Genomic DNA, 11,085 nt, shown 5'->3' on the forward strand with positions numbered 1-11,085 from the left:
GATGAAAATGGAGAAGAAATTATGGCGTGACTATCCCTTCTGGAGGCTTATTTTTCTTTTCTACCTCTCTATGGTTTTCTCTGGGTAGCACATGTGCCCTATGGCAAAAATTTAAAAAAATAAAAATAAAAAAATAATTAGAGCTAGCCCCAGAGTCCAGAAGATAAGCACTACAAGGGAGCCAAATTACACATGACTCACTAGGGTTCAAATCCCCCCATGAACAAAACACCAAGAACACATTGCAACAAGGCCCCATCAAAGAGTGCTCTCTCTCTCTCTCACTTTTTCTCTCTCTCTCCTTCTCCCTCTCCTTCATGCATGCACACATCCTTTGGCATTAAAATTAATAAACAATGGGCCACCTGGTTGCATGGTGGTTAGGATGACTGTATCCCACATGGTCAACTGCATAGCTGGGGTCCTGGACCCTGCAACTTAAAAAACAAATCCAGTTGGGACCAGCAGTTAGCATAATGGCTATGTTGCTGGACTCCCATGTAGTCGACCATGGTTCGCGTCCTGGACCTGGTGGCTTAAAACTCACGCCGGGCGTGTGTGCGTGCGTGCCGAAGATCCCGAGAGGAGAATGGAGGAGAAGGGATTGCGGCATGGCCATCCCTCCTGGGGAGTGATTTCTCGCTTTCTGTCTCTCTGTCTCTCTCTGTCTGTCTGGCGAGTGCACGCGCCCTATAGCAAAAACCTCTCAAACAAACAACAATTCCAGCACCTGTACATGCATGCCGAAAATCCTGAGAGGAGACTGGAAAGAGAGGGGATTATAGTTTAGCCACACCTTCTCAGGGGTGCTTTCTTGCTTTTTCTCTCTGTCTCTCTCTGCCTTTGGCAAGAACATGTATCCCAGAGCAAAATTAATTTTTTTAAAGAAAGAGGAATAAAAAAATGAATGTTGGTTAAACTTAACCTAAACCTCTGCGGCTCCAGAGGCCAGCCCCACAGCCAATGGGTAGATTTGGGGGAGGAAATGGGTGCAATTAGGAATTTGCCACAGTTGATCATCTTTCCACGGCAGAAAGAAGAGGGAAATTATCATCCTGTGGGTCAGGAATAGGCAGAACTGGAACATGTCTCTCTCCCTCCGATGTCATAAAATTTTAACTCATTGAATGAGAATAGGTCATAACTGTCAGAAAGATGATAACCCTTCAAAAAGATCACGACATTACAATATAAATAACAAATCATGGCACTGCCATTTTATTTGTTCTTCAGCAGTATAAAAAAAAATTTTTTTTTAAATTTGCTACAGGGTGCATGCACCAGAGAGAGAGACAGAGAGAGGAAAAGAAAGAGGGAAAGTGAGAAACTCTCCAGGGCAGATGGCCAAGCACAATCCCTTCTCCATTCTCCTTTTGTGATTTCGGGTACACGTACATATGCACGCTATGTGTTTTTCAAGCCACCAGGTCTGCAACTTGCCTATGTATTTTTCAAGCCACCAGGTCTGCAACTTGAACTGTGCAGTTGGCTGTGTGGGATCCAGCTGCCTTCACCACCACACCACCAGCCGGCCCATAAAAACGTTTTTTAAAAAAAAATAGAAAATAAAAAGAAAGACTATGACGTACCTCCTTCTTAAGGAGTCACTTAAAATTACTGCTAAGTTATTTGCATGACCACTGCCACCTCTCATACCTATATATCTTCTAACAGTTTTCTTTTTCTATAACTATGATACATAATGGAAGTAACCAATAGAAAAATTAACAATGAGGCTAAATATAGACATATATTTATATCTCAAAGTGGTCTGATAGGACAGTAATTGAAATTGGGTTCAAGGAGCTGACAAGTGTCAAGGTGTTATAAGTGCTGGACACCCACATGGCAGATTATAGTTCCAGTCCCAGACCTGGCTACTTGCTTTCACTTTCCCTCTCTTTCTCTCTGGTCAAATTTTAAAATAATAATAAAATACCAATAATAATAACAAAGTTGGGGTCAGCAGGTGGTGTTGCAGTTAAGGTGTTGGACTCCCATGTGCCCAACTGCAGTTCTAGTCCCAGAGCCAGAGGCTTGAAACTCATGCCAGGATCAGTGGCGAGAGAACGAGCAGGAGGCTGTTGGATGGCAGGAGCGAAGCAATGCCTGAATCAAAGGAACTTGTTCCATCAAGCTATTCTGGCAGCCATTCTGACAGTGAAGTTAACAAGGAGTTGAAGAGGAAAAAGCAAGTTGTTTCAGAAAAACCTGCAAAGAAGCAAAAGACTGGTGCAACTTCCAGAGCTCTGTCCTTTTCCAAACAGAGAAGCAGCAACAGAGATGAGAACATGTTTTAGATCGGGAAAATGAGCTACGTTGGTGCTCAGGACTGTAAAGGGAAAGGTCTAATTTGATATTAGAGAATATTGGATGGATCCAGAAGGTGAGATGAAACCAGGAAGAAAAGATATTTCTTTAAATCCAGAGAAATGGAGTCAGCTGAAGGAACAGGTTTTGGACATTGCTAATGCAATAAGAAAACTGTAACATCTGCGCCAAATAAAACTGTACTGTCTAGTTGTTTTAATCTATCTTTTTACGTTGGCTTTTATTTTCGAAATGTTGTTTTCCAAGCTATTGTATATTTGGAGTGCAGAGCAATTGATAAGATGAATACCTTTTTAAAATGTGAATTATTAAAAATGTTCTGAGCAAAGCTGTCAACTTTATTAAGGAATATTGCTCTATGCTCAATACCTAATGTAAAATAAAATCAATTATTTAAAACAAACAAACAAACAAACAAAAAATATTCTTGCCAGGTACATTTGCATGCATGCCCAGAATTCCAAAAGGAGAATGGAAAAGAGATTGCAACATGACCATCCCCCTGGGACTGAGTTCTCATTTTCTGTCTCTCTTTTTCTCGCAAGTGTACATGCCCTATAGCAAAAACCTAAAAGACATGATAATAATAATAATAATAATAATAAATAAGTAATATTAAATCATAATGTTTTAAGATTTATTAATTTTTAATTTTTAAAAATTTATTATTATTCTTCAATTTTGACCAGAAAGTGACAGAGAGAAAGGAAAGGAAGAGTGAGAAAGCAGGGCACCAGGTCCAAGTCTTGAACCATAGTTGGCCATGGGGGAGTCCAGCATCTTAACCACCATGCCACCTGCTGGCCCCTAAAATAATAATTTCTCTAAAAAAAGAAATTGGATTCAAACAGGATTCATATAGGACATTACCTATGGCATTTTGGGAAGGAAAAATTGAAATGTGGACTGAAAGCAAGACTAATAAAAAAGCGAAGGAGAGGGCCAGCCTTATGCAGTGTTAAGAGAGCTGGCTCCCACATAGATAACCAGGCAGTTTAAACCCTGTCCCTGGTGGCTTGAAAAACATGTGGGCACATGTGCTTGGGTGTCCAAGGTAGACAAATAGAGAAGGAATTGTGTTATAACCACACCCTGTCTCCCTCTCCTCAACATGGAGAATGCATACACCCTCTGGTAGTCAATCAATCAATCAACAGAGGCAAAGGACAACTCTAGCTTTTAAAAGTAGATGGCATAATGGTTACGTTATGGGGCACCCACGTAGTCAATCATGGTTCAAGTCCTGGTCTGGGCTTAAAATTCACACCTGTGTGAGTCTGTGCATGCCCAAAATCCCAAGAGGAGAATGGAGGAGAAGGGATCATGGCATGGCCAGCCCTTCTGAAGGGTGAATTTCCAAAATCCTTAGAGGAGAAGGGAGAAGAGTTTGCAGCGTGGCTATCCCCCTTAGGGGGTGACTTCTCTCTTTCTGTCCCTCTTTGTGTCTCTAGCTAGTGTACATGCCCTATAACAAAAAAAACTCTCTCTATAAAAAGATATCACAATAATGGGCTGACTTTTGACACCTCATTTTTAAAATAGGCATAAATAATCTGATTCTAAAATATAGAGAAATGCAAATTATATATGGAAATGCAAACTAGAGTAATCTAAACAATGTTGAAAAAAGCCCCACAAAGTTGGGTATCTTATACTGAGTTAAGAAATACACTAAAATTACATTCATACAGAGTGATATTAGTACAAGAGTAGAAATATAAATCTATGGAAAAAATAATTGAATAAAATCATTTGGTATTAGATAATCATAAGATACAATTCAATCAGTGGTTGCAAGTTAAGCTTCAATGCTGTTGTGATACATTTGTATATAATCAGAATTATGTTGTTGATAGAAGACAGTTTATTGATTTTTAAAAAAATAATAATTTATTTAATTTCATTTGTTATTGTTATTTTTTAAATTTGACTAGACAGGACAGAGAGAAAGGAAAAGCGAGAAAACAAGCTGCCAGGTCTGGAATTCGAACTGTGGTTGGACATGTGGGACTCCAGCGCCTTCAACCACCATGCCACCTGCCTGTCCCTGACTTTTTAAACATATTTATTTTTCACGTGTCTTCTATGTGCCAGGCAATGTGTCAGGATATAACTTGGAACAAGACAAAGTCCCCTGCTCTGAAGTACTTTATAGTCTGAGTCAATGGTTCTCAAGTGCTAATTTTTAAAAGAATCACTTGAAGAATATGTTAAAAAATGCAGATGCCATACCCCTTTCACTCCTTCTGGCCTCTGCAGAAATGCTGACTCAGAAGCTCTGAAGTGAATCCCAGTAACCTATCTCCATTTTAAACAAGCTTCCTGGAAGATTTCAATGCAGGTGGTCCATGGTCATCACTTTGAGAAACTCTGTAATGTGACAGAGAGCTATTGAAGAGAGATGGTTTCTATCAGTCTCTCAAGGGCAACAACCGGTAAGTAGAATCAGGGTGACTGACTGCTTACAAACAAGAGGGTGTTCTTTGATAAGCAAGACTACTCTTAGTGAATAGAAAAACCTTGAGTGGTTCTTAGAGGGTAACTGCTAATTCCCAGGCTACAGTTTTGTAAAACTGTCTGGCCTTCTGATCGTTCTCTCATCAAGAGCATACCACACCATACAATCAGTCAATTTTCCAGGTTTCTCAACTTTACCTTCTACCTTGCCCTACCTGCTGCCTCCAGAGGGATATGCAGTGAACATGCCCACCCCCCCCTTTTCTCTAGTTGTTTGACCAAGGGCGAATACCTAACCCAAAGAGCCAATCTACTTCCTGCTCAGAAAGCAAATGTTTCTGTCTCTTGTGAACTAAGAAACAGGTATAGTTGCTTGATGGTAAACTGAGCTAAAGGGTCACAAACAGTTAACATAAAATGGTTACATAGGAACCAGCAAGAATAGAGACAAAAACATACATGTAGAAAGCAGAAATAAACCCACAAGTGAGATACTAATAGGAAGGAGATTACATGACTCTTTTTTTTTAATTTTTATTTTTATTATCATCATAATCTTCTTTATATTACATTGGATTACATATAGAGATTACATGACTCTTGAGAGGTCAAACAAGTAAGCACAGTTCCTGATTTCCCATTTCCCAGCACCATGTCCCTCAAATCCAGCTCTAACTGCTGTCCTTATCCTTAAGGTTTCTTTGTGTTGTTTCAATAAAATTAGTATTTATTTATTTATTTATTTATTTATTTTTGGCTGGAGATCTGAACTGCAAGCAACAATAAACCCTGAGATAATTAAACTTTTGGAAGACTGTTTGGGGCTTAAAATTAATATTAGAGGACTACATTCTGAAATAGACAATACCCAAGGTGACACAAGTTAATTTGTAAGTAGAAAGTACAGCCACTGTCTCATAACTAGTGATACAATGTGTAGTTTATATATGACCTCTAGGCTGAAGGAGCTCCAATTATCCTCCTAGGAGGAAACTTCAAAAAGTTCATAGAAAAATGGAATTAAAGTACAACCTATTTTACTACAAAAAAAATTGAAATCCATGGTTAGTTTTTTTGTTTTGTTTTGTTTCATTTTTGTAACACAAACTGTCATCCACAAACTTTTGTTTTGTTTTGTTTTTCTGAAAGATTTTTGTTATCGGGCACACGCAGTCACTGGAGAGACGGAGAGAGAGACAGAGACACAGAAAGTGAGAAATCACCCCCCAGGAGGAATGGCCATGCCACAATCCCTTCTCCTCTCAAAATTTTGGGCATGCACACGTATATGCCTGGCGTGATTTTCAAGCCACCGGGCCTGGGACACAAACCACGGTCAGCCATGTGGGAGTCCAGCAACATAACCATTATGCCATCTGCTGATGCCATCTGCTGGTCCTCATTCACAAACTTTTCAAAGACCCCTCAAATTCACACCACATTCTCTCAAACTTAAAATCTCATGAGAAGTGTATAACTGGGCAAAATTAGGTCATATCTATGACTGGTTTTATGATGAAAAGGAAGAGAAGGGTTTTGTTCTTTACTTCTTAATGGAAGGCAATCATGTATATCTTCTTCTTTGGAGACCATATATAAGGGAATAAATATAATTTCCCAAAAGGAAATTAGGCCTTTTTGGGGATGAGGGTAGGGGGAATTTTTGCTATAGGGCACATGCCCTCACAGAAGAAAGAGAGAGAGAGACAGATACAGAAAGTGAAAAATTGCCCCTCATGGCCACACTGCGATCCCTTGTCCTCCATTCTCCTCTTGGATTTTTGGGCTCGCATACACACACACATACACACACACGCTGGCATGAGATTGAGTTTCAAGCCACTGGGTCCGGGACTGAAACTGTAGTTGGCCACATGGGAATCTAGTACCTTAACAACTATGCCACCTGCTGGCCCTAAAATTAGATCATCTTGTTAGTGGGAATAGATACCAGACATGCTTTGAATCAGAGATATGTGATAAAAAAATGTGTCTGCTTACCTTCAGACAAAAGAAAGAAATGTACATATATGATTTGGTATGCAACATAAAAATAATTTTTTGATGACTAGAGAAGTCTAATAGCCAAGTTATGAAATAATAAACACCTATCACTTCAGCTGTTCAAGCAGGAGTTGGATAGTCATTAGTAAGTAACATTGAGGAAATTTCTAAATTGGATGACAAATGGGTTGGATAACTTACCTTTTTTTAATTTAATTTTTTATTTACTATTATTATTTTAAATTTGCTACCTGGCACATGCACTAACCGGAGAGAGACAGAGAGAAAAAAGGAAAGTGAGAAAGCAAGCCATCAGGTCTGGAACTTGAACTACAGTTGGCAATGTGAGAGTCCAGTACCTTAACCACCATTCTACCTGCCGTCCCCTTACCTGATTATTTATATTCCTGAATAGTACATGAAGAAAAACACTATTTGTTCATTTTAAAGAATTATTTTATTTTTAGAAGAATTACTTATTTAATTTTATTTATTACTATGGTTATTTTAATTTGCTATAGGGCATGTGTGCTCACCAATGCGAGACAGAGAGAGAGAGGAAGAAAGTGAGAAAGCAAGCCTCCAGATCCTTGACTCAAACCATGGTGGGTCATGTGGGAGTACAACACCTTAACCACCATGCCACCTGCTGGTCCTAGTTTATTATTATTTTTAATTTGCTATAGGGCATGTGTGCTCACTAGAGAGAGACAGAGAGGAAAGAGAGAGAGAGAGGGAATGTGAGAAAGCAAGCAGCCAGGTTTAGGAATTCAGCACCTTAAATACAACACACAGCCTGATGGCCCAGAAAAACACATTTAAAGATACACCTATTTCTGGGCCAGCCAATGGCATAGTAGTTAAGGTGGCTGGATCCCACATGGCCAACAGCCCAGTTTGAATTCCAAATCTGGCAGCTTAAAAAACACAACAGGCACTTGTGTGTGCATTCCCAAAATTACAACAGGAGAGGAGAGGAGAAGAGTATTGCAGTGTGGCCATCCTCCATGGGGGGAAGGGGACTTTCTCACTTTCCCTTTTTTTCTCTTTGTTTCTCCACAGCAAGTGCATGTGCCCTCTCATAAGTTAAAAATAAATAAATAAAACTAAAAATTCCATAAAATATCCTCAGAAAGATAGAATATATTCCTGTCCATAACATACAGATAAAATTATGATGAGAGGGCAGTTAGTAAAGAAAAGGACTTGAGAACTAAAATAAGACATTGAAATTTAAAATGGTTAAAGATAATAGCAGAAAAATAGCCCGGGGCGGGGGGGACACAACAACAGCAACAAAAAAAGAGATACCTATTTCCCACATCTGGGGGTAATAAATACCATATAGCTTCTAACCACTTTATGAAGCAGTTTTGCCTTTTATTCACCTTCAAATTATTCTTCTAAACTTTAAATTGCCTTGTTATTTCACTGTCCCTGTATCCCTTTAACTGTCAATTGCTTAAATAGTTTCATCTTGTACTAAAGGTGTACTATTGCCTTACATTTGGGACGAAATTTATTCTTAGTCATAGGGAACAAGAGGAGCCCCAGGAGTCTCAGAATAGAAGTTTACCAACCCAACATACCGAATGTGCTGTGCACCGTGGATATATTCTGAAGTTGATATTCTGGTTCCCTGATGACTAGAATAGTACCTTGTTTTCTTATAAAAGAGAATCTGGCACATTTGTCTCCTTAAGGACTTTATTTTCTGTCCCTAAACTGACCGACTAGTTATCTCTACTTCAGCTGATTATTGGCTACTTAGGCCTTTGTTGAATGTCTGTCCTGACTGTGTATCAGACAGGGTTCAAGCCTGAAAAGAGAAACTAACCTACATATTTTAAATATTGGGTTGTCAGAAAATGCATGATATATTTTCTCTATGTTTATCTATACGAAAATGTGTCATGACTTTTCCAACTATCCAGTTGATTGGATATTAATAATTAGATCATCACAAAGTCATTGGAAGGCCCAAAGACTGGGTTACAAGCTAAGATCCAGGAATGACTCCTGAACACTATGTAACTGACCTTCCAAGAAACTTAAATGTCCTCTGCCATTATCAGAAAGTTGAAGGTAGGGAATCAGGAATCTGTCACTGGAACTATTAAAGGTAATGGCATAACAAAACCAAACAACCAAACAAAGCGCTGTAACTGAAGTCTAGATATCAGGAAGTTGCTGTTGCCACCACTGCAACTGCCTCTTGATAGCCATGGAACTAGAGATTGGACGCTGCAGAAAACCTCCATGTTTCCACAACTGTGTTAGCCATCAGAAACAGCCACAGCTGTTTATGGAAGGAAGGTGGTTTAGTGCCACCTTTATGGAGGGTGTAGGTGCATTTAACTGGTGGCATCAAATCAAATGTAGAATCCTGGTAGCAAGGAAGTCTGGGAAATTTAATATTTAGTTTTCCATCTACTTCAGTATAGAGAGGAACAATCAGCATTGTTTTCCCATTCCTTTCTAATATAAGCACATCTTACTCATATTATAATGGAAATCCTAACCAGAATCTTAAAGCAAGAGAAATAAATAAAAGGCATACAAATAAGAAAGGAAGAAATAACATGGTTTTGTACATAGAAAATCATCAAGAACTTCTAAAAACAAAACTACTAGAAGTATTCAGTAAATATAGCAAGATCCAGGATATGTAGTCAATATGAAAACATTCTATTCTTTTTCTCCATATTAACAATGAACAACTGGGATTTTTTCAAAATTTGCTATGGAGCATGTGTGCTCACCAGACAGTGACAGAGAAAGAGAGAGAGATGGGGATGACGGGTAGCATGGTGGTTGAGATGCTGGACTCCCACATGGTCAACAGTGGTTTGAATCCCAGACCTGGAAGCTTGCTTTCTCTCTCTCTCTCTCTCTGGTCAAAGGAAAATTAAACAAACTAATAAATTAAATTAATAATTTTTTTTTTTAAAAAAAAAGAAAGAAAGAAAGTGAGAAAGCATTCCGGAGTGGAACAGTCACACTGCAATTTATTCTCTAGGAATTTTGATCATACATGCACATGCACTCAGCCTGTTTTTCACGCGGCAGAGTATAGGACTCAAACCTCACACAGTTGGCATGAAGGATCCAGCTGCCTTACTATCATGCCACGGACTGTTCTGGAAGTTAGAACTTTACGAATGCTATTTGTAATAACATTAGAAAACTTGAAATTCTCAGGTGTATTGTATTTTATATATGTACATATATTATATATATATAATACAATATATATATACAAATATAAATAAAAAAAATTTAATGGAAAGAAAGGAAAGGAAAGAAAGTAAGTACACCCAAGAAGGTTGTTGGGCGGGCAGATTGCCAGGTGGCAACCGCGCTTGGTACTAGTTAACCATTATTTTCATTACTAGACTCATGAATATTCATTAGTGGGAGGCCCCTTACGCTGCCTATGTTCTTCCTTTAAATTAGAATCCACACGCTCTTTTCCTGCACCTGTGCATCTTCCTCACAGGTAAAGAATGAGGAATTTGATCACCTAATTGCGCATGGTGCCCAATGCGAGCCAGGTTGCCCCAATTAGACTGCCCAATTAGTCTATTGCCCTAATAGGAATTGGTTCTTGGCATTTCTTGTGCTGATTGATAGCATTAATTCATACTTGTGGTTATTGAATGTGGAAGGTAATTTACTTGCGCTTGTACAGAGAAGTCAGTAAGTTAGTAAAGACATTTATCTTCCCTCGTAGGGGGAAAAGTGTGACAATTTCTTACAAAACAGCTGATTTGCCTGGGAGAGGGGAAATCCTTCACATGATAGAAAGGAAGGAAAATTCTAAGAGTTTCTGGATTTAAAACTAGACACACACACACATACATACATGTATGTATATATGTATGCATGTATGTGTCGTCTCTGTGTGTATATATATATATATATATATATATAAAATCTGTGTACTGAAAACTATAAAATTATTGCTGAGAGAATTTAAAAAGGACCTAATTAAATGAAGAGTTAGATCATGTTCATGAATTAGAAAACGTAATATTAGTAAGATGTATATGTTTCCTGAATTGACCTCTAAATTGAAAGCAAACCCAATGAAAATCCCAATAGACTTTTAAAAATAGGCGCTAATAATCTGATTCTAAAATGTATATGGAGATGTAAAGAACCCAGAATAGCCAAATCAATAATCAGAAAAGCTTCAAAAAATTGCATGTCTTATAGCACCTGAATTCAAGTCATACTCTAAAGTTACAATCATTGATACAGTCATATTGATGAAAGAATGAAGATAAAGAG

The 11,085-nt window shown here is 38.4% G+C and overlaps 1 pseudogene; it reads left to right on the forward strand.

Moving 5' to 3' along the window:
* Positions 1 to 2,087: 2,087 nt before the first annotated feature.
* Positions 2,088 to 2,490, forward strand: LOC106733517 (activated RNA polymerase II transcriptional coactivator p15 pseudogene; annotated as a pseudogene).
* Positions 2,491 to 11,085: the final 8,595 nt, after the last annotated feature.

This window comes from Tupaia chinensis, unplaced genomic scaffold (genome assembly GCF_000334495.1).
Source record: "Tupaia chinensis unplaced genomic scaffold, TupChi_1.0 Scaffold143982_1, whole genome shotgun sequence".
Taxonomy (NCBI): domain Eukaryota; kingdom Metazoa; phylum Chordata; class Mammalia; order Scandentia; family Tupaiidae; genus Tupaia; species Tupaia belangeri.